Genomic DNA, 25,613 nt, shown 5'->3' with positions numbered 1-25,613 from the left:
TCCTCCTTTTTTTTTTTAACCTTGTGACTTTCTGTATTAAAGAGCTCTATTCACTTGCTCTTAACCCTTCCACACTTGCAAAGAGTATTTAGCCTGGATCACAGTTACATTTGCAAGTGCTAGCCTCAGGACCTAAGTACATTATAACAGCATTGATGATTCCATTATCACAGCTTGACCATGCCAGGCTTTATACTGTTGCTAAGTAATCAGTGTCAATTGTTGCTCTTGAGGATGAAGGACAAAATATTTCTTGAGATAAAAGGAAAGCTTATAAAAAAGCAAAGGCTACTTTTTCCCCCCATGTTATCCTATTTCTAAAACACTACCATGTTGTAATATTTTATTCATGAGACAAAGTCTTACAAATATTCTGTCACTTTCTTTAGTAAGTTTACCTTGGAATCCATTTACATTTAGGGCAAGTGGTTCTAACAAACATAAAAGGGTTTTTTGTATGTTCGTAAAGTTCATATAAGATTAAGGGAAATATACAGATCTAAGAGTTAAATCTCATGAGCATATAGAAGTTCTACTGCCAGCTTTCTCTGATCTGAAATGGAAATTAGGCCTCCTGCTAATAATGCATTTACTTCAGCACACATAACAACTATTAAAAAGTCTTTTTCATATTGGCAAAACTCTTATTGCACCAAATCATCAAAAATAGATGAAAGCATTAAACAATTTGATTATCCTTGTCAACAATTTAGGATGCTATATAATTTTTCTCCAAAACTAACACTCTGGTACCACATCATTATATAGATTCATTTGGTTTCAATAAACTGTTTAAAAACCACACCAGTCAATAAACATATATGTTGGGTTTGATGTTTATGTTATAAGCAATGAGAATTTTTTTTAGAAAAAAAAACAATATCCCTGTTAATGTCTTATGTGGGGGAAATTATGTCTTTGCCTATGAAAGTTAATCAGCAATACACAATATAGGAGTTCAGAATGAGGCAGTGTAATGTCATATGCTAGAGTTTTCAGGATATACAAATACCCATTTGACATCAGTAAGTTCAGGTGGGCCTGAATATCTGTAATTTTAAAGGTCCACAAAGTGATTTTGCCATGTACACTGGAGAGCTATTGCATTCAAGAATGTTAAGACTGAAATATTAGGTATCATTGTGATGAAATTAGAATGAAAAATTATGTCATTAGTACTTCAAGGACTTGACTTCCCAAATTTCTGCCTACTATTACAGAACACAAAATGTCTTCATACAATGTCAAACTTCAGTTGATTCTCTCCACTATTCATATTTAAGAATATGTATGAACCACTTACTGTTTTACTAGCTGCATGAGTTATTGAGGCTCTGTAGAAACTAAAATACATTTATATCAGGTGTAAAAATGTGTACATTTGACAAAGGCTTCATAGGTATCGTGTGACTCATAAAAGAAAACATGTTAGAAAATCATTACATGTATTACAAAAGAATGCTTAGCTTTATAAAAAAAGTTAGTGCTATTTCTTTTAAAGATAGTGCATATAAAAATATCTGACTTGAAAAAAAACTCTTTTCTTTTTAAAAAAGACATTCTTCACTGCCAGCGATTTGGCATAGTACTTTTTATAGCTACCAGGCAGCTGAGTGAGAGGAAAGGTTGGATTGCTCCTGCTGCTGAAATCATGTTTTTCTCAGTCAGTGTTAGGGTTCTTTTTCTGCCATGCCCAAATACTAAAACTTAAATAGTATTACTTAAAATACATTTGCACAGTGCATTCCATTTTGTCCACAGCATCTTTATGATCATTATATTTCATTTAGGGTTTCTATTTCTTTCTGAGTATTTTTATATCTATGAACAGCCTTCCCTCTTTGCCAAACTGCTTCTATGAGAAAGGGAAAGAAAAAACAACAACACACATTATGAGTTTCTCTATAGCAAAAAGAGACTTCCAAAATCATTCCACTGAACTTAGAATGTGGCAAGTGTTGGGTTTGTTCTTTTAATAAATCCGGGTCTTGTAGTATCTTCATTTGCTCACTTCACTTTGCCTATCTGTACATACTTTGCCGTTGAGGCTGGGCATATGGCCTTCTGTATTAGTCTGTTCTTACACCACTAATAAAGACATATATGAGACTGGGTAATTTATAAAGCAAAGAGATTTAATGGACTCACAGTTCCACATGGCTAGGGACGCTTCACAATCATGGCAGAAGATGAAGGAAGAGCAAAGGGACGTCTTACATGGCATCAGGCAAGAGAGAACATGTGTAGAGGAACTCCCCTTTATAAAACCATCAGATCTTGTGAGACTTATTCACTATCACGAGAACAACATGGGAAAGGCCTGCCCCTGAGATTCAGTTACCTCGCAGCAGGTCCCTCTCATGGCACATAGGGATTATTACAATTCGAGGTGAGATTTGGGTGTGGACACAGCACGAAACCATATCACCTTTTCTTGTTCCTCTATATTCTGTCCCTAGGCAATTTCATTCACTCCTGCATCCCCTAGAGGTTAGAGACTCCAGTGTCCACAATTGCCAAATCACACTGCCCTTCTTAGTGTTATGCCCAGAAATTCTGACTGTCCACCAGGTACCTCCAGCTGGATGCCTCATAAGCAACATAAACTCAGGAAACTTATTGCCTTATTTCCACATTCTTCATCCCCCCTGTATTATCCATCTTTGTGAAAGAGAATTATTCACACTCTCTTCCAAACCAGAAATACAAAAATTATCCTATTAAGAACCCCAATTTTAAGTGCCTCTTAAATTACCCATCATATATTCAATACTCCTAACCCTTTTTAAAATCTCTTTTCTCCTCATTCTCACTGTGGTACCACATTAGTTCTCTGCATCCCCATCCTTCATTTGCTGCAAAAGATTCGAAATTTCCTTCCCAACTCCAGTTTTTCACCCTCCCGAACATGCCTTTTGCCAAAATGATCATTGTAAAATGCAAATATGCTTTTATTATTGATTTGGTCAAATTAAAGTATGCCTTCCTGCTTTCAGCAATGTTCAAACTCTAGAATTGCTCTTGCTGGCAAACTCAGCTTATCTCCAGTGGACTGGCACTATTAGAAAGACCTCTGTGAGTCATTCTGCTGTAACTGCTCATTTCCCATGGTGCTAAGAAGGCTGTATCCCTTTCACTTTTCCCAGCTTCCCTGAGAACTTCACTTTTCAGTCTTCACTAATAGGCACCTCTGTTGAGATGCCTTTCTTGACTCGCCAAGAGAAGGAATTCTTCCTTCTCATTGAGCCCCATCTATGGACATCAGCCATACCACCTTTCTATCACATTGCTGTGTGAACTTGTCATAAGCCTGTCCCTCCATTAGACCAGGTACAACTCAGAGTGATTTTTGTACCCAGCAAAAGTGATTTTTGACACAATGAATGACTTTGAACACCTTGAATTTCATTCTACCTTCTGTATTCTCCAAATTCTGGTCAATTTTGGAGAGAAAATTGTTGAAGGCTGTCTTTTGTGTGTGTCTGTGTGTATAAACAGAGAGTAATGAGCTTCCAATGCCCTTTGTCTTTACATCAGAAGATAAATGTTTATTCATTCTTATGTATTAGAAAATACATCCTTTGAGACCACCTACTGCATCTTGCCTTGGAAATTACCACGTATTCTTGATAATTTGATGGCTTTTTAATTAGCCAAACTCCAGAAATGAATTCAGGTATTATTATTATTATTTTTTTTTGAGATGCTGTTTTGTTCTTATTGCCCATTCTGGAGCTGGAGTGCAGTGGCATGATCTCGGCTCACCACAACCTCTGACTCCCGGGTTCAAGCGATTCTCCTGCCTCAGCCTCCCAAGTAGCTGGGATTGCAGACATGCACCACCATGCCCCACTAATTTTGTATTTTTAGTAGAGACCAGGTTTCTCCATATTGGTCAGTCTGGTCTTGAGCTCCTGACCTCAGGTGATCTGCCCGCCTCCGCCTCCCAAGGTGCTTGGATAGCAGGCATGCCCCACTGTTCCTGGCCTATTATCTTTAAACAAGTATGAACAGCTTTTAGGTAAGGATAATCTGTAGTAAGCAATTGTATTTTCTCAGTACCCTCCTCTTCTAGCAGCCCAATTGCTATCAAATTCTTTTCATAGGTGATCCCTATAGAAGTTGAATTTATTTTATCATCACAGCAATTTAAGGTTCTTATTCTCCAACCCTTTATTTTTCCCTTCCTTCTTTTCTCATTCATTGAGGATCAGCTAAGTATTAGGCACTCTCCATAGTGCTCATGTTTTCAAGACCAGTTCATAGTCCCTATCACAGAGGTGGCCACAGAACAAAGACTTTAAAAATTACAATAAATGTAAGGATGTAGAATATGCTGTGGTAGCATAGTCCAAAAAGTGTCTGTGAAGGAGTCTTCAGCCTTCACCAAAGAGGCTACCTTTAAACTGAGTCTTAAGGATTGAGTAGAAATCTCCCAAGAGAAAGAAGGAAGAGGGCAATTTCATGTATGAATAAAAATGTAGATGTCAGAAAGCATGTGAAACGTTTGGGTAAGAGTAGAATGCTTGTGTGGCTGAAATGTGAAGGTCTTGTTTGGTTTGCCTTGTTTTCGTTATTTTTTTTCTTTCAGTAGGATTGTTTTTGCTTTTGTCTTTCCCATTCAGATGTTCCCAGTATGAAGATATCTAGACTGCTCACTATGATTTTTTTCTTTTGCAAGTTTTGTCAAGTTTTCCTATGGTACATGTCCAGGGAAAGTCTTTTAAAACAGAATAAAGAAAGTGATTCTTGAAATTTCAGAATTAAAATATCCATGTAAAAACTAGCTTTAAGTCATCACAAATGGTAACTCATGCAGGCAGAGGTCATCTAGGAGAAATTGTGATTCTATGTAATCTGTTTGTATGGTATACAGTGGTGGACATTAAGCCAAAACCATATTCCTAGATGTTCAGGGAAATTCATCTGTCTGCATTTCCTACTCTTTCTGAATTTCACTCTATTATATTATCCATATTTTCAGTCTGAAAGCTTATGAAGCCAAACCTACAGGAAATGAGTGAGAAGATATTTCATTGTGAAGTGACATTTTATGAACTCTACTTGTCCTTGTTCTTATGCATGCCTACTTCATAACAATGAAGACCTCCTCTGCCGACCAGTATATAAAATTCAGTTTAGTTTATTCTTTCTACTGTCATGATCACCATAGAGAAAAAGCCAGCTGACATTTGATTTTTTTCCCACTCTTGTTTATTATATTATAAAGCTTTGATCCATACCACTGGCATTTGACCTTTGGATTAAATAAAGATGTATATGAAAGGTATGAGAGCAGATAAACACTATAACCCCTCTTATTGAGTAAAATGTAAACAATTACATTAATATGAGCATAAAGAGTCCAATATTGTTATAGTTTGATTTTTAATCTTGGTTAGTATAAACCTGTAATTCTTGTGATTTTTTTAAATAAATTATAACTGTAGTTTTGATATAAATAGGCTTGTAACACTGGGAAAATAAGGAATGATCCAGTGACAGGATTTCAAACAGTATTATGCAGTACTTGTAAAATACAGTGATTATTCTGGAACTACAATATAAGTACTATGAAGGTAAATTGCCCTGCCCTTATCCTAATTTATCGTATTCATTTAAATTGCATTGCAGGTTGTTTTTCTTTTGCCATTGTTCTAGCCTTTAAATTGGAAAGGTAGAAAGTCCTAGTCAGAACCTAAATTTGCAACCCAACATAAATCAAAGCTCCATTCTCCAGTCTGAAAGCTCCTGCCCCCACCTTCACTCCCAGTGACCCTGTGAATGTAATCTTTTCAGAGTGAACCTTGAATCTGGTCTAGACAGCATGTGACTTATGAAGTGAGGTGGGGTGAAGTGTCCAGGGAGAGAGGCAAATCCTTCAGAAATCAGTCTTAAAATAATGTATTTTCTTTCTTGGAGCCCTAAAACAGGTAGAACTGCAACCCGTTTTGTTTTTGTGATAGAAAAGCTGTTGATTCCAACTTGAATGCTCTCTCTTCCTCTTGATATTCATACCTAGTGATCATAATCTATTATTACAATGTTTCTGTTTTCCATTTATTGACCCCTCTAGTCTAGAAGATATGCTAGTGTAAATAAGTAATCCTGGGTAAGAAAAAAACATATATTAAAATCAAGAAAGGGAAACAATGAGGAAGAGGATCTGCTTTTTCCTTCTTAATAGTTGGAATGGTGCTTTCATTGTATGATTAGTATTCACCATGAGGAAATAATCTAGAAAGCATTTCTAATGAGCAGCTCTGAGATCATAATGATTACTAGAGGAAAAGGATAGATATATATGTATGTGTATATGTGTGTATAAAATAAAAACTGTAGCCCAGAGCAATTAATTTCCTACAAGTATAGCCATACCTAAGTATTTACTATAGCCTATGAATGTAATACAAATACCAATTTCAAGAGGATTCCAATACACTGCATCAATAAAAGTGGTTGTATCACAAGTACCTATATATGTATGGCTTCTAAGATCACTAATACTCTAGCTGTTAGTACCTTTAAGCAATTTAATCCAATTACCTCCTATAAAAGAAACTGAAATCTTCTTGGCATTCATGAATCTAAATTTGGTAAAATTATTTTAAATTCTGATACTTTCAGTCATGCATTGAGGTTTGCTTAATACTTGCCAGAAAACCTGGCCTCCTCCTCATTGACTCCCCTCAAGGTCTCTGTGAGTCTGTTTTCCTATCCATCACATAAGACATGTACAGCAGCTTGCTTTATAATGGTGGAAAATCTTTTAATCATCAAGTTCCCAATCTCACTTGCTCTTTTTGGGAGTAAGGGGATGATATATAGAGTTCTTCAGAGAAACATAACTTATATGAAGTATACAAATATATATATATATATATACACACACACACACAAATATATATATAGCATATTTGTATAGTATATAGAGAATATATGTATATTATTTTCTTCTTTTTTCCCAATTTTCTACAATAGAATACATATACAAATAAATATATATTTGTATACCATGCACACATAGATAGATAGACAGACAGACATCTACTTAGAAATAAAGAAAGAGATTAAAATGTATTTTAAGAAACTGACTCACATGGTTGTGGGGCTGGCAAATCCAGTATCTGCAGAGCAGGCCAGAATGCTGGTGATGCAAGCAAGGGTTGATGTTGCTCAAGTTGGAAGTCAGTCTGAAGGCAGAGTTCTGTCTTCCTAAAGGAAGGTCAGTCTTTTTTCTCTTAAGGTCTTCAACTGATTGGATGAGGTCCACCCACATGGTGGAGAATAATCTGCTTAACACAGAGTCTACTAATTTAAGTGTTCATCTCACCCAAAAAATACCTTCAGAGATATCTAGACTGGTATAACCAAATATATGGGAACTGTGATTAGCAAAGTTGACCCATAAAATTAACCATCATGAGATTTTTTTTCCTTTGTGAAGCAAAAGCAAAACAAAGAAACCCTGTGGGGATTATTTTAACTACAATTTTGCTCAACAATATTATAATTACTATAATGAATAGTTATAAATTATAATGAACATTGTCCCTAGTGCACTACTTGAATTTTTTTCTAGTATTTTCGAGATGGCATTTTTGGACAGTTATTCACGGATACTGGGCTCCATCTTCTCCACTGTTCTCCACCTGCACTGGGAGAATTGAACACATTAACACCAGGGTAGTAACTCACTACCAGAGTGATTTCCAATCACTTCCTATTTTTAACCACTGATGTATTCATCTCTGAGAAATGATAGCAGCAGGTGGTACAAGATGTGCAGGCAGGTTTTGTAAGTTGAAAAAAAACACAGGCAGGTGATTTTGATGTTCCCCACGGAGGCATGTGTAACTCTTCATTCTTATTGCTATATCCCTTAAACAATAGATAGTTTACTCATTAGTGTATTTTTCATGACATTGCTTATTTATATTTATTGAATATCACATTTTTTAAAAAACCCTAAAAGAGAACAGAGCTGCTGGAAAACCTTGTTGTTTAGGTAGTTTATTATTATCTAGATTTGACTCTTGGGATCGGTTTTCAGAAAATAATCAAAATGACCTGGGACTTATCCTATTTTCCTTCATTGTTTTCCTAGAGGCATTTTATCTAAGTACCTATATTTGATTCTATTTGCTACCTTCTCACTGTGACTACTCAATCAAAATCATTTCCATACTATAATAATTCATTAAACATAAAAATCAACTGAACACTTATTAACAACTTTTATGATTAGAAATTATGCATGTTTATTGTAGAAAATTGGGAAAACAAAGAAGAAAATAAGAATTAACCACAATCCCAACACCCAGAGACAAATAAGAACTTATTAATACATTGTGGTGTCTCACATAAGCCGGGTCCTTGTGGTAAGTCAGCCTGGTAAGATGGAAGGACTCCCTAGCTACGTAACATTATTCACCATGTGCACCAGCATTTGTATCACGCTTTACTTTCTGCAGTCATATAATGAAAACAGCAGATATATTGGTTGTGCTTTTTAAAACTAAGCACACTAGATTCTAATGATTTTCTCCATCACCTCCCTTCCCTTCCCGCTTCTGTTTGAGAAATCTAAATGTAATGTGGGTGGGGATGGGTGGAGACAGGAAAACAGGAATAGGAAGTCTCTTCCTGTTCTGACACTTTCACTTACAACTGTGTGATGATGGATAGATTATTACCTGTCTGAATCTTATTTCAGAGACGTTAATAGTTATCATTTAATAATTTGGAAAGTGGCCTCTTACAAGGATTAAAAGGAAAGATACATGTAAATTTTCTTGGAGCATGTTTCTAGAAGAAATAAGCAGCTTCTTCATGCCACAACCTACCTTAAACCCTATCACGTATGTTACATAATTAATTTGTCAGAACATCTGTAGCCCAAAACAAACATACAAATTTTCACATGTGACTTGAATGCCTCAGACCTCACTAGTATAAATGAGATTGTGGTCACATTCATGTCTAAATTCTCACACTTACTCCAACAGAGGCCTTAATCTCCCTTTGAAGTTTTCTAGGCCTCTCTTAAGAGTTCTCAGAGGGTTTTTGAAAGGTTTGTTCATGTTCTGCTACTCTAGCTGCCTTTGATGCACCCTGAAAAGTGACTTAAGCATCTAGTACTGACTATAATAATAGATGCCCTGGGTGGACTTCTTGGCAGAGATTGGGAGAGAAGCCTATGACCTGCTCCTACTCTGTCATGAGCTAGGTCACTGGGGGCCTGTGTTCTCAGTGTGTGTGGCCAGTCTCACAGACTCACATGAATACAATTCCTTCCTCATCATTCTGCACAAACTGCTTGCTCCAGAGACCCTTAAAACCAGCCACCACTCCACCTCAGTGCCACATCTGCTGTCTCTCCGCAACACCCTGGCAGAAATCTCTTTCCTCCTCCTTTCACTGAAAGACAAAAGCTCAGGAGCACACAGGCTGTCTCATGAATAACCTGCCCACCAATTCCAAAACAGCCAGGGTTTAAATTTTTTTTCTTTTCCCAGATAGGACACCTTGGTTCTTTCATAACTGAGGTTGAAACTCATTATTAAATGTTCATAGAGGTAAAAAACAAAAACCAAGAAACAAAAACTATTTATCTCATCTGCAACCCTGTGGTTCATTTGCATAAGTATATTGCCTGCCACCTGCTTTTTAAACTTACGGTTGCCCTACCCTTTTCTGCAACAAGAGCCACTCCATCTCTGCTGCTTGTCTCTGGTCGGCACCCTCCTGTGGCTTCCCAGCAGCAGCTGTGCTTCTGCATGTCTTCAGGCATTTATCTTGCCTATGCTGGGCCTTGCAGCCTCCCTGCTCACTCCTGTCTTTCAGCTGCTGTCCGGTGCCTGCTGTTATCCATCTTCAGCACAGTCCCATCTGGGGGCTGAGGTAGCGAGAACATTGTTTCAGCACTAGGGTCTTGGCTGTGTTCCAGGTACTCACCGGTGGTCTTGCCATCCCACTTCACATTGCCTTGGCTTGGAGGGATTTCTGGGAATGCTATTGGACTCCCAGAGCTGTGTGGATGCTACCAGTTTCCTTAGATGTGCCTCGGGAGCAATAATAGATACCGTGTTGACACTGTATATTTTCATTTCCTTTCTCCTGATGAGTGCTGACTAAATAGATTCCACTTGTTTTCATTTTACTTATCAATAAATGTTTGGATTTCTTACTGCTGAGAACTCGGTTATGGCCATCAGTTTTATATCTTAAAAATTCAAGGAGAGCTTTGTTATCTGGGATGTAGTTAGAACAGAGGACAAAACTCTATTCACATTGCCTTGAGGTGTCTTCTTATCAGTTCCTCCTTTCTGGCAGTGACCTATAACTGAATGGGGAGACCCTGGGCATCTGGTCAGAAGAGAAACATGCTTATTTCCAGTTGACCTCAGGCTGTCCTGCAATCAGAGACAAGCAGATGTCAACAGAGAAATAGTTGACTCAGTAGGGTTTTAAAAGTCTTAACGTGTAAACACGGAGTTAAGCAGGACATGACAATACAAAGAATAAATCTCATCTCTCCTTTTGAATGACAATTTGTGAATTAAAATTCAGCAGATGACTTGAGTAAAGTTAATTAGAACAAATAATCTTACAGCTATAAAAATTTCAAGAAAAAAATCACATCACAAAACTGAAACCATTTATGCCTGGGTAGTAACAATTTTATGTAATTTTTATTTTGTTCTTTTCATTTGCTTACATCTTCTAGCATATCCACAGTAAATACATATCATTTCTATAATAAAATAAAATTATATGTTCCAACTTTTACAAGTTTGGATGATCATACTCCTGAAACATTTTAGTATAAAGTAAAATCTTCATTTTTCAGCATAAATTTTTAAAATTTTTCTCACATACTGGGAAACCTAATAGAGAACTAATCAAAAACTTCTCATATGCACTTTTTAACAATAAGGTGTCTCCTGTTATGTCACAAATGCTGGATTACGCAGAAAAACAGTGGATTGGCCTTTAGTGTTTGAGATTTCCATCTGTTCTCTAACTAAATTAGGTTGGTCATGGGAAAGTGGTATGCCTGGACCACACTGCCTCAATAGCACAGAAATGCCTTCACTGAGTTAGGATTTAGTGGTATGCTTCCTGCTTCTAACCTTAGGATCATTTGAACATTATCTCTGGGTCTGTTTTTAATACTATAATTTATACTATTGCCCAGATTTCATTGATCTTTACACACAGCCCTAGAGAGAAATCTCCTTTGTGACATCATTCCTAGAAAACAGTGTGTTTCTATAGACAGATTTTGTGTGCTCTCTTATGTAAAAACTACCTAACCCAATATTATTTCATTTACCTTAGTTCCTAGAAATTCAAGTCAAATTCACTGTTCATTTTTTGCATAACGTGTTTATTCGGCTCACTTGTAGCCTCCACTCCTTTGCTTTGCTTGTTTTGGTTCTGGTTTTTTGGATGGAATCTTATCTGTCTTAATTGCTATTTTTTAAATAAATAGGCTGTCTCATATTGCCTTAGAAAACAAAGACATAAGACAATGATCACTGGTGTAAATGTGACAAATGGACGTTTAATTTCCTTGAACAAAGATGCTCTCATCACGAAGATATTTTGGAATTATTATAACTTTCTAATTTGAATAATTATATTGGGATTTCTGGTTGGAAAACTTATTGTTTTATTTTTATTTAAGTGGATATGTTTATAAATCAATCAAACTACTTCCCCAACCAGAAAGCATATTAGAAATTATACATTTAAAACTGGTTCTTAACACACCTCAAGACTGGTCCACCAATGTTAAGATTTCCTCAAAAAATTTTTTTCTTTTTTTAGTGGAGCCTTGCTCTTCACCCAGGCTTGAGTGCAGTAGCATGATTTCAGCTCACTGCATCCTCTGCCTCCTGGATTCAAGTGGCTCCAACCTCAGCCTCCTGAGTAACTGGGACTACAGGCACAAGCCACCACACCTAGCTATTTTTTTTTTTAACTAAAAGCAGGGTTTCACCATGTTGGCCAGGCTAGTCTCAAACTCCTGACCTCAGATAATCAGCCTCCCAAAGCGCTTGGATTACTGGTGTGAACCACTGTGCCTGGCTCCTCAAAATTTCTGTAGGTAGACTTTGAGGATTCCTACTGTATGATTTTGGATCTCATACTAGGAAATGACTCCAAAATATATAGCTGGATCTCATGTTATATAATGAGTGTACTGTGAAATGTTGTATTAAACTAACTTTGAAAACTTTGATTTTCTTAAAGTTATTGGAAACATCTTCATTTAAAGGAATCTGAATTATGATCTTTTTCTCTATTTCTTTCCTTTTTCTTTTTCTTTTCTTTTTTTCTTTCATTTTCTTTCTCCTAAATCTTGAGAAAAAAATCAGACTGTTTTAAAATCCTGACGATGCTATCTACCGGATTGCTAGGATAATGAAAAACATGGCAGAGGGTAAATAGGACCAATGCAGTAAAGAAATGTATTTCCCCATCCCACTCTGGCTGGCTGCTGGTGAAGGTAGCTAGATTAGTGGTTGCATTACTTTTCTTTAGGACTTTCTGCATCTTATCAAAATATTGCATTTCCTTTACACCCAGCAGGATAAAGCTCTCTGCATTACCCTTAAGGTTAGCATCTCAGTTGCAGCTTCAAATTGACAGGGGGACTTTATTGAAACAATCTTCTATGGAGAAAATATGCCTTAAAGGAAACATCTAAATAGAGTAATTCTTCATTGGTATTGGGATGAAAGATCAAAGTCAGTTTTAAAAATACAAATATTTTAGCTTCTTAGTAATATATAAAAATATTGACCTCATTCTTAAATTTACATACGACCTTTGGTTGAATATGATAGACATCTAAAAAAAATGATAGAAGAACAATAGAATAAAGCCCAAAAGCAATGAAGTTATTGAAATTGAGTGCTTCCAAGATAAACAGAAGATGAAAAAGTAATTTTTTGCCAGACAAAGGGATTGATCTTCTTATTGTATTATTCTGCAAATAAAAGCAAAAAATAATCATAACCAAGTTGTACAATAAGAAGAATATGATACATTTTTATATAATTTGAAATATATGCTTTAAATGAGTCATAAAATTATTTATATTATCCAAAAATATGTCACTAATACAGTCACAAATGCTATAGTTTGAACATTTAATATTTTCTTTTCTAATAATGAATTATAAAATGTTAAAAGAGTTTCTGCACATTTATTTAGTAATACACATTAGTGTTACTTTACTAATATGTCTGGTTATAAAATTTCTCATAGAGACGTGATTTATATTATTTTTTAAAAGGACAGGTTAATCTGAGTCAATATATTATTATTAAATTCAAACAGAAAACACGTTATAAAGATATAATCCAAAAGTTTATCTGTGTGGCCCTTAAAAATAAAAAACTGTTTAGGTTTTTTTTTTGTGTGAATTCTAGGTACTAACTTCGCTACTATAGACATTCACATTCTTATAATTGAACTTCCAAAACCCCACTTGCAGTAATATATGAAATAGGATGTTTGTCACAGTGAGTTTTACCAATATGATGCTGTGATTCATTGTGATATGGAATGATTGGTTAAATAAAACTTGTATCTAAATAAAAATGATCTGATTTTTCCTTCTTTCATTCCTCTGCATGAGATTTTACAGATACCACCAGCAAGTTATTAAATGTCTTTTTAAACATCCCATTTGTATCTTACTTTACAAAAGAAATCTGTGCAGATTTATAGGTAGAACAAGTATTTGAAGATTAGCCGTAATTTAAATTCAGGAAGGAGGTTACTGTTTTAATCAGTAGTTCAGCTTGCTGAGCTATTGAAACACTGCATATTCAAGTACTTTTTGAGAAACATGATGAAAAAGCAGAAATTATATAATTTATATGAAAAACACATTTTAATTAAAAAACAGTTTATCCATTAAATAATTTCTCTTGTGTCTTTGGAAAAAGAGCAATATTTTTTCCTTTGGTCACCAAACTCTACAATCCAGCAACCAGTTTGTCATACATGTGTCATCAAGAATAAGTGATTTAAAAGAACATTGTGGTGAGTATTTCTATAAATCCAGATAGGTATTAGGCTGGTGCAAACGTAATTGTGGTATTTGCCAAACCTTCTAGATCTGTGTGCTTTCCAACGTAATAGTTAATAGTCACAGATGGCTTTTGAACAATTAAAACGACAAGTCTGAATTGAAAAGTGCTGGATTTCAAAGACTTGGTATAAAAATATTAAAATACCTTATCAATTTTTATATTGAGTACACATTGATGTGAGACAATTTGGAGTTAAGTAAAATATATTAGTATTAACTTCACCTGTTCCCTGCTACTTTTTAAAAATGTGGACACTAGGACATGGAGCATTTGAAATGACATATGTGGCTCTCATCTGTGTTCACATTTTATTGCTAACATAGGTCTAGATACCTCAGTCTATTTATTTTATAAATTAATATAGTAGAGCAAATATCTCTCTAAAAGTGTGAACAAACTATGGAGATATTTAAATGTACATAATTAATGTTTGTCAAATAGTAAGTATTATACCTTGATTATTACCTTTTTCTCTATAATATAGTATCCTTGATAATAAATATTCCAGTGTCTATGGATATGCTAGGGTTTTATTTTTAGGCCATATCATTATGTAATAGTTAAGTGGCATTTGAATCCTTACTTTACAAAATTAGCAAAATTTATGTTAGAAATTAACATTTCTATTAGAGTTGTTTGTACCAATATGATTATTATGGCATAATTTGAGGATTTTTCTGAAAATGGAATGAACCAAGATTCATTTGTATGCATTAGTGATTACAGTATCTTCTTGCTTATTGTCCTAACAGAAACAGCATAATAATCAATTTTAAAAACATATAGCCAGCAGTCTCTGAGGAAATAAGATAAGATGGGCTATAGGAGGGAGGAGGAGACCAAGTCTTGGAAACTCATCTCAACAAACCCAAGTCAACAGCAAAGGGGTTGGCAGCTATGGGAAGCCAGAGAAGCCCTTCTAGAGAAGGTCAGCTAAGGGTCAGTTAAGAGCAACACTCAAGACCCAGAGTTTAGAATTTCTGTCAAAGATAATTTACTAGAGAGTTTGTTTAACTATTGTTCTGTCTCAGTTAATGTGATTTTCGAATCTAGATATGGTGAAATTTAAAAGTCAGAGTGATTAAAAAAGACATTTATTTTAGCAAACAAGCTATTATTCCCAATATGGAACATATACCATGATAATAAATAAACAGTTTTAAAGTGCATATCTTGGAAAAATTGAATATGATAAATATATTATCAAATAAATTGAAAAGGTCTTCCAGAATAATTCCATTGAGGATGTTTTTGACTCTTTGGTTTCTTGGATAAGAGCTCTTCCACAGCAGTGCTTTCAATGCTTCTTTTCTCTCTTTTTTTTTTTTTTTTTTTTCTTTTTTGAGACAAAGTCTCATTTTGTTGCTTTGGGAGTACAGTGGCAAGATATGGCTCACAGCAACCTCAACCCCCCGGGTTCAAGTAATCCTCCTACCTCAGCCTCCTGAATAGCTGAGACTATAAGCATGTGTTACCACACTTAGCTAATTTTTGTAGTTTTTTGTGGAGATGGGATTTCACCATGTTGTCCAGGCTGTCTCAAATTTCTGGGCCGAAGCGATCTGCTTGCTTTGGCCTTCCACAGTGCTGGGATTACAAATGGACTTCAAAATCCATTCATTAAAACCATATTTTGATATTTTTAAAAATCCCAAAAAAATTGTTCTATATGGATATCAGATGTCAGCAGTCACAGAACAAGGCTGAAGATTGAGCAGCAAAGGATTTAAAAACCAGGAGAAAATTTGGCCCACATGGGCCTAGCATACCCCGGGCTCAGCAAGGGCGGAAGGATCGGGAGGCTCTAAGCAACAAACAACGGTTGCTGGCTTCAGGCATGATTCTGGTGCAGGCAGTTAGTTGTCTTCGAACCAGTATGTTTTCCTCCATGAAACCAGAAGAGCCCTAACTAGATGCACACAATAAGGTAAAATTTATTTCAGCTTATAGTTGGAAAATGAAGCAAAAAATTCCCACAAAAGCAGAGTCTAATTGAAACATCTAAAGAAAAAGTAAAATATCATTAGCTACAGTGAATGTCATATAGAACAGATTATTTTGGTGTTCGAAAAGTTCATGAGCAAATAAGTTTGATTAAAATGAAAGGAAACAAACAATACAGAATGATATATTTGCTCCTGAATATCTGAACTGAATTATTTCTCTCCCCATTTTTTTCAATCAGTTTCTTTCCTGGGGAATACAATCATTGACCATCTCTAGTTCTCTTGAAGATGCGATTCCTCTTTCTTTCTGTTTTCCCTTGTTTTCGTCCGCTAAGAAGGCTTTATTTCTTTCTAATTTGAGTATATATTCTGTATTGCTAACTTGGGGTGGTAAGTGCAGCCTCTAGCTTAACATTGTTCAGGCCGTTTTGTTTTTTTGTTTTTTTTTTTTCCTCTCCCTAATAGCCCTTAGCCCTTTCTTTCTTTCAGCTGTTAGCTGTTTGCAGAAAGCTTGAGCATATCCTCCTGTGGGTTTTCTCCTCAGGGGACGTTCCTTTTGCGGTTAATCCACAGTGCTAAAGAACAAGCCTCTCTCCGTACTTTTGATGTTACTTGCTTTCAAAATCTTTTCCCTCTGTACCTAAGACACCTAAGCTATAGTACATTGTTTGGAATTCACAAGGCAACTGTTATCACTGCTAGAGTATGCACCTTGATTTCTGCTGCTTTAATTTTGGGGAAGTGGTTATAGCTGTGAACATCAATCAGTGAGTCCTGTTCAATTTGAATAAAACCTATGTGTAACTTGTGAAGTAGAGGATAAACAGCAAAAAGCATGTGAACTCTCAGCACACATTGGTTCACACTTGAACCAGTGCATAAAGGCAGGGGCTTAAGGCTGAAATCGCTACTATCACTTTTAACTTTCTGTTGTTAGAAACTCATAATCACCAGTTGCTACAACCTCTCCGGTGGTTCATCTTTAAAAATGAACTCACATGGTATTTAACTGGAATATAAAATAATGTTACACTGCTCTCTCTGTATGTTGGTATATGTATGTATCTGTGTGTGTGTGTGTGTGTGTGTGTGTATAAATATACATATATACCTATATATGTGAGATACTTTACACATCCACCCCTCTATACATACTTATGCATTCAGATATATTTGTTTTAGTCTTACTGAAGTAATTAAAATATTTTAATTTTTTTGTTTATGCTGGGACATGGCTGATATTAGCAAATTTAATGAAGTCAAATATGAAAAAATATTATATATATGCTTATGAATTCAAACTGTATTTAATGGGGCTATAAAGACAAGATGGCTTACCCAACGATTAACTATGCATTATTAAAGAACAGTGTAAGATAAAGCTGAAAACAAAATCTAAATTTTAATTATAAACATAGTTGTTTTTAATTTTTCATCAGAGTCATTGACATACAAAAAGTGGAGTAAGATTGTTTGGGGGTTCTTTGACATTTGATGGCTATGTACTAGATAAAATGTGTCCAAAAAAATATATTGTGTGTATATGAAGTATTGGATGTGAGATTGAAATAATCAACCAAGACAAATGTATGCCAAATTGCAGGGTCTTTATTGCTGGCGACCATGGAGGACTCACCTCTCTCCAACCCGTGGCCCCAAACTCAGGGGGAGCAAGGTATTTAAGCTGAAAAACCACATAGTGGATGCAGGGCAAGCAACTTTACAGATGCTTATTTTGGTAACTACTGATAAGCAAAGGCCAGACAGTTCATTCTTTAGAGCAGGCTAGCAGTTTTGTTTACAGAAGCCAAGGACAGCAGTTATTGCAAGGAAGATGGGCAGATTTTTGGAAAAACAGCTTTGTCTTATAAAATGGCATTGCTCTGGTTCTAATTCTAGGCCCGCTATAGCACATTCCCCCCTGTTTTTGTAATATGTATTAAATCTTTAATAGCTTTCCTCTTTTTGGATCCATTTCCAATTAAGGAACTAACATATCCTTCAGTGGATTTTTTAGTAAGGACCCACCAGTAATAGGTGGGAATCAAGGGGGGTCCTCCCCGAGGGGCTACACTAGGAATTAGGGGGACAAGGAAGGTTACTGCGAGGAGCACGAAAGTCTCAGCTTTAGGTGGTCTGCTGAAGCTGAGGTCACTCTCCATTGTGTGTTGGGGGGGCAGTCTTGACACGTGAGTGGTGGATCTACTATAGCACATATAATACTGAAAAATACAGAACAACAGCCTGGGCAATATAGCCAGATCCCATCTCCACAAATAATAAAAAAATAAATAAAATAGCCCAGTTTGGTGACACATGCTTGTAGTCCCAAGTACATGAGAGGATTAGGAAGCAAGACGGCTTAAGGCAGATCCAGGAGTTCAACGTTACAGAGAACTATGATAATGCCACTGCACTCAAGCCTGGGCAGCAGGGTGACATTCTGTACATATATATTCTGTTCGAATATCATGAAAATATATACTTATATATACATATTCTACTGCAGATTTGGTAAGTTTATTTATAAAACAACTCAACTCTATTTAAAACGTTCGTTGTTAAAAATTTGTTTATATCTGTCTGAATTTCCCCTAAAAAGAGGTGTCTATGTTCTTTCTAAGTGCCTATCGACATGGAGGATGGTGCTGCTTTCACTGATACACTTAATATTTCCATAAGGCAGTCTTCTTTACAGAGAAGGATAACATGTATCTGTGACTCAAACCAGACAAGTCTTGCCAGACTTATGAGACTCAGGAAGACAGGAGACAGATATTTAAGCATAGTTGAGTGGAATTTATTTTGTAACTGGAAGTAAGGCTTTTCTGATTCGTTACTTTGTTTATTAGCCAGAAGGTGACGATTTAGAGTACAGTATTATCAACAGTACTCCAGGAAGCAGTTTTCACGGAGTTCACTGATGCCTCTGTAACTTAAACAAATTTGGGCACTATAAAACAGAATGGAAGCAAACTTGGGCTTAAGGTGATTGTTTTCTCTTTATGTTTTGGACTTGCTCCTCACCTCTATTTCAGTTTTAAAGTTCTTCCTCTGCAAGTGAATCTAGGAGTAAGGTTTGAATCATACTCCTTCTTGACAGCATCTGCTGCTAGTTATTTGGTATTACGGCTTGATGTTCATTTGTTTGGGAAGCCTCAGAGATGAAAACCTTTGAAGCATTCCCAGTTGCCTCTAATGCACATACTCATTCTCCACAAGTTGGTGAGACTGTATTTAATATAGGAATGTATTTTCAATATGTTCTTCCATGGCTGAAGCCAACTTTAATACTTACACATTCTATGCTAATACTTTCCATATGTTAGTGTATTATGTTTTCTCCATGTTATGTTTTTGAAAAGGAAAGTTCATTAAAGAGTAAATATTTGTCAAAGCATGTATTTATAAATCCCATGGTAGCTGGTGAAATTTTCTTCTGCTTAGTTAATTCAGCCATCTTAGTCACTTTTAATCAATCCCCTAATTATGTTTTCAAGTCAGTTCAGCATATTGTTTATGACAATAAATTTATCAGTTGTCATTGTTGGTGTGAGTGTATGTGTAGTAGTGTAATGTTAATACACATTTTTTCTTTAATATAATTGTAGAATAATGCTAAAATAATGACTACTAAGAACAGGCAAAATGAGATTCTTAATTGCTGATTAAATTCCTTTTCTAGGTTTTTTAGTGAATGCTGTTTCATCTGACATTGTTTATACAAATTAATCTCCATTTAGTTTATGAGAAAATATATAAAATCATCATGCAAAGAAAATATTTCTGTAGATTAAAGCATCATTCAAGCCAAAGACTGTTTTTACTCAAGTTGATCAGATCTGACACCTAAAAATGAATCCTCAATTCTCCCCTATAATCTTTTATACCTGATTCTCTCATGATAGCCACTGGACATTCCTTGCCTGAAGGCTGGATTTTGATTAGTCTGAGAATTATAGCATACAGAGGTAATGTGCTTTTTCATGTTTCCTCAAGAGATAAGCCAGATCATTTAAAAATTCTTTGTTATGTGATTTTCCATCACAATGAATAATTTAGGATTATCATGTATTGTTTACATGATTTTATTTTACTTTCATGCTTCCAAAATTAGCATAGTGAGTGCTACTCTGGATGACAAAGTACAAAGTATTTTTGATAAAATCTAAGTTAAAGCACTGATAACCTGTGTTGCAGAACTCATGAGTTGTCACTGATCAAACTTCTCCATTAGAAAAGAGTTATCCTGACATTCCAAGTGTTGCTAAGTCACCATTCTGGGTTTTAAGTCTTTCCAGCTCTTGAACCACCTGACCTGACTACGACACAAGCCTTGAGCAATCAACTTCACCTCTCTGTATCTCAGTATCCTCATCTGTAAAATGGGGATATTAAGATCAGTTTAAATCATATAAACTGCAGCTCTATAGGTCTAATATGGTCAAAAACAGACAATTTCCAATGATGTTCCCTAGTTGTACCTATTCCATAAAGCTCATGAGAAAATTGAAATATCTAATGTGTCTAAGCTCTTAGCACAATACAAATATGCTAGAATAAGCTTCTATAAATTTTAGCTACTGGTATTACAATAAGAAAAGCCAAAAAGTATTAGGTCAATATATGAGTGAAAGAAAACATTTAAAGTAATACCATCTGGCAGCCAAAGTAATTCAGATATTTTTTAAGTTTCTCGAAGTAAGAATAATTAGTCTTTATTTTCCTTTCTGGAAAGAAATGTTGTTGAGACAATATGCACGACTTCCTATGCATTCAGTGCAATAATCTTTCAAGAAATCACCCCAGAAATATTTTGATACTGCAGTTAGCTCATTAAAATGTTTTCAGTATCCAGCTTTAAATTATAACATATTGTACAGTTGTAACATAGTTATTTTATTCCATCACAACTGAGAGCAAAAAGCTGAGAGAATTACTGAAGTGGATTCAAACCCAAAATATCTTCTGAATAGACTTTGGGGAAGACTAATTAGCATCACAAAGTAAAAATTACTCTAATTGATTGTAGAAGTATAATCTAGCCAATGAAACAATCATAATAAATTCAGGGATATTTAGTCCCTGAGAATTTGCATTTTATGAGTGTGAAAAGCTGAGAAGTAGCAGGTATATTTTGGACAATATTTCATTTATTTTACTTCATTAAGACCTGTCTTATGGCTTTAAAGATGTTAAATAAATTCTTAATTATTTTCTATATTTCAGTAGGTTTATCTGACCACTTACAGATGAGAAAGCCTGTATACAAATATGTCAATGACCACGTAAACCTAGAAACAATTACATCTCTCAAAATGTTAATGGATATGGAGGGCTAAAACTATTGGATTTAACACAGAAATGGGAAAAAAGAGCTTGACAGAGAAGCTGACATGGAATCTAAGCACCTGTCAAGAGATTGGCATTTACATTTCTTAGATATGAAAGAAGGGAAAAAGAAGCTCTGTGGGTATATAAGTAAGTTTTAGATCGGGTTATAATGAATTTGACATTCAGCGATTTCTATTTTCACAGTAAAATATAAGAATGAAACTGTATTGCTTCATTTTCACACTGCTGTGATGAAGTATCTGAGACTAGATAATTTATAAAGAAAGGAAATTTAATTGACTCACAGTTCCACATTACTGGGGAGGCCTCAGGAAACTTACAATCATGGTGAAAGGCACCTACCTCTTCACAGAGCTTCAGGAGAGAGAATGAGAACTAAGCAAAGCGAAAAAAGCCCCTTATAAAACCTGTGATTCAGTTACCTCCCAACCAATCCCTCTTATAACACATGGGGATTATGGGAACTACAATTCAAGGTAAGATTTGGGTGAGGACACAGCCAAACCACATCAGGAACATTAGCTAAGAATGAGTCAAAGAACTAGAATAGCACATGAGAAAAAATAACATTTTAAATAGTCATGTAGGGTAGGAAATGACAGAGGATAATACTTGAAATAGTCATCTCAGTTATCGGGAAGTGAGATTAACTGAGAAACAGTTTCTGGTTAGTATTGAGGGCCCATTTGACATGTAAGGTTATGAAGTGAAAACAGTATGCCAGGTTGTGCAATTTTCTCCCACCACACTCAAAGATCTGGGAAGGAGCATTAAGACACAGATGGTTACGTTCACCTGGAATGTGTGTTTTGCAAGGAGAGCACAAAAGCCGAGGAGAGAAACTATGTACCTGATATGATTGTAATAATGAACTTTTGCCTGTAAGTTGGAGAAGTAAAGATAGGTGGAAGGTGAAGGAAGGTAAAAACTGAATGCTTTAATTGTCTTTAGGACCATATTATTGTCAGGAGAGAACTTAACTGAATCAGGAAGAGAGAGGAAAGGAAATGGTGGTCCTAAGGTACAGTGTTTACTTTCCAGATTTGGAGATGGTGTCAATTCTGATGATGATGAAGAGTGATCAGGTGATCAGAAGAAAGGATATGGGAAGTATTGGGAAGGGAAAGATCCTCTGAAATAAGAAGATTAAGAACCTAGGGGTCCCATGAATTGCATGGATCAGCCTGGTGGCTAAAGTTTGTATGGTTAGGAAGAGTGGGTCCAAAGCAGAAACTCAGTTATGAATCCAGAGGAATGACCAAGAACTGAGTACAAACTACTCCAAAGAGGTAGTTTGGAGGGCAGACTAGCATGTTTTATAAGATGAAAATTTTAAAAAACGGTCTGGAAGTGGTAATAGGTAGAGAGAGAAGGTATAACAAAAACAGTTTCTCACCCTCCCTGATCTGTTATGTGGAACCACAATGACAATAACAACAAAAAAGCATTGCAAGTTTGTTGTAAGCTAAGTAACTATTTTAAATGGCTTGCATGGATCCACCCATTCCATCATTACAGTAACCTTCTGAGAAATAGGAACTATTGACGCTGTTCAGATTTTAGTAAACTAAGGCAACAAAATTTAAGTATCTGCCAAAGTCACACATGCTAGTGAGTGATAGAACTAGGATTTAAGACCTTGCAACCTGACTTCAAAGCCTGCACCTGCACACCACTGTGCAGCACCTTAGACCTTAATTGGAAATTGAGAGAATCAATAACTCTGTAGGAGAATGTGTTCACTGAGTTTCAGGTTGCTCTGGGACTATTTTGGTGGCAATGAGCTAAGGTTCTGAGACAGGTCAGCACGAGTCTCTGGGATTTATGCTGCAGACATGGAGAGGCAGCTCAGCTCTACCTGTAAACCTTCTTTCTCAGTGGCTGTGTACTCCAGCACAGCAGCTTCTCACCACTCCTCACTACTGCCACCCCTACCTTGAACCTGGGTAAAGTCCTATCTGCTTTGCATGGTGAAATGCAAAATGATGGAACAGACTGCTTGCTCCATGACTGGGGAGAGCTTGGCTCCTCAGTGGTCTGAGTGCAGGTTCTGCCATGTGCTTCAGAGCAGGGTCATTACTTATTGCCTGCATGTTAGATTCTGAGTTCCAGTTTTGAGTTCTGCCTCCTGTCTAATCTTCAGCTGATCCAGATCTTGGACCCTTCTTCATTCTGCTTTCACTCCATTATCCATAGCAAATCCCCAGAATGGTATGCAATTTGACAAAAGAAGAATACATTCTAGAATATCTTGTTATGCCCTAAGCATTCCACCAGAAAATCTTTTCAGTTCTCATAGACTATTGAGCATGAACTCTTTCCAAATACTGTTAAGCAGTGCATTTTTGTGAAGAGCTATGCTAAGGCAAGCACATCATGATTTTTGAGGTTTATCATATCTGACTTTGCTTTTATCTGAGTATCAAAGTTCCTGAAGAATCTTTGTTGGCTCAACCAAGATACTTTTCATACTTAGTTATTTTTGTGTGCCCAAACATATGGAGAATTTGAACAGTTAGACATTCTACAATCCTGGGCCAAAGTGAACATTTTCTCTTTTTCTAATTCCACTGGACTTTCAAGTTGCTGACAGGGCTCCTTATTACCAGCTGACTACCTCTCTATGGGCAGTATTTTTGTTATTGTTTTTATTTATGCACACCTCTTGGGCAAAGGCCACACTTGTCTCTGCAAGACTCCAGTAAACCTTTGCCTCTTCATTAGCATTTGAATCTCTTGAGTTCCTATAACAAGGTCTTTGCTAGCCTTATACCAGTCTTAGTTCCTCAGAACAGAATTTTTCACAGGCCTGCTTGCTGCTGCCTTTCATTATTCTCAGATCTTTTTGGTGTTTTGTTTAGTCTGGTTTTGTTTGCTCCTGAATAACAAGACTCCATCTTTGGTAGCATACTTAATATAATGAGGCTTTAGAAGTATTCAGTGGAGGACATTAATGAAAAGTTTAAAAAAAAAAAAAGAAGAAGAAGAAGAAAAAAAGAAGCCAAATTGATGACTGTTGTTCTAAATGCAGATGGCACTGATTAGTTTGCTGAGATCCTTCTCTGAAATAAGCTCAGAACCATCACCTCCTTATCTCCAAATCAGCCTTCCTGCCAGAAGTGATGGCTGGGACAATGCAGATGGCTCCGGAGCAGGAGCTTCTCTCAGAACCCAGTCCTTATCACAGCTTTGACTGGCAAAGGCTGTCATTCATTCTGTCACTCACAGTGGGGACACAATGGATCATGTCTGCCTTGCACATCATAGATAACTAGACTAACTGGGCTGGATTTAATTCCTTGGTTAAAATAGAGGAGAAGAGATAAATCATTGATTATGGAATATCTGATTTCCCTTTAGTTCGCTTGTCACTGAAACTGTAACCTTGTGTTCTAGATTGGCTAAATTTGTCAGCATCCCTAATAGAAACCACCATTGTAATACGATTTTTTTCAAACTGCTGTATATTTAAAAGTCAGACCAAAATATATGTGAATCTTTCAACTCTGTCTGTGGCAGTCTTTTCTTTCAAAAGCAGCAGTATGGTTTTGATGTGCTTTAGAATTCTTATCCTAACATTTTAAAGTAAAATGGGCATTAATGATCTTGATAGAGCATCTTTGAAAAAATTGGCTAGGTAAAAATGAAAATATAAAGGTATTAAATACAAAGGTATTTTGAGTGACAGTCTACTGTGTAGGCAATATTCTGAATGGTGACAAGGGAGAATTCATTTACACATCTAAAGCAGCTTAGTATGTTGACAAAAAAGGTGTTTGAAACAGAACCATAATAATAATCACTATTTGTCTATTTGCTACCATTTTATGTTATTGCACATCACAATATTGTATGTCTTCTTATGTATTAAAATAATCAGATAGAGGGAGCAATAACTCTTAGGTAGGCTAATTATTGAGTTTTTGAAAAGCTAATTAATGATGTCAGACCTGATTTGTTTTGTCGTTGAAGGAAGGTATTGAAGATTTTAAGATATGCAAACACTCCTCCGTAGTATACAATAAAACATATTTATAATGTTTTCCCAGGATATTAGTTTTTCACTGGGTTACAGCACTGAGAATGAAGAGGCTAATATTACTTTATGGACCTTTGCTCAGTAGTGAGAAAATAGTCACAATATTCAGGAAAAAAAACACATATAGAGTTAATATGTAAGATGTATACTTATGAATTT

General features: G+C 35.8%; 1 protein-coding gene and 1 long non-coding RNA gene across 2 annotated transcripts in view; both read left to right on the top strand.

Moving 5' to 3' along the window:
• The window catches only part of PDZRN4 (PDZ domain containing ring finger 4), a 412,538-nt gene that overhangs the window by 128,631 nt on the left and 258,294 nt on the right, over positions 1-25,613 (top strand). The gene's annotated exons all lie outside the window — the stretch shown is intronic.
• Positions 15,973-24,304, top strand: LOC144577759 (uncharacterized). Its single transcript, XR_013522304.1, has 2 exons — positions 15,973-16,041; positions 17,664-24,304. It is a non-coding gene; the product is annotated as an uncharacterized LOC144577759 (long non-coding RNA).

This window comes from Callithrix jacchus, chromosome 9 (genome assembly GCF_049354715.1).
Source record: "Callithrix jacchus isolate 240 chromosome 9, calJac240_pri, whole genome shotgun sequence".
Taxonomy (NCBI): domain Eukaryota; kingdom Metazoa; phylum Chordata; class Mammalia; order Primates; family Cebidae; genus Callithrix; species Callithrix jacchus.
This window is presented reverse-complemented; position numbering and strand designations above follow the sequence as displayed.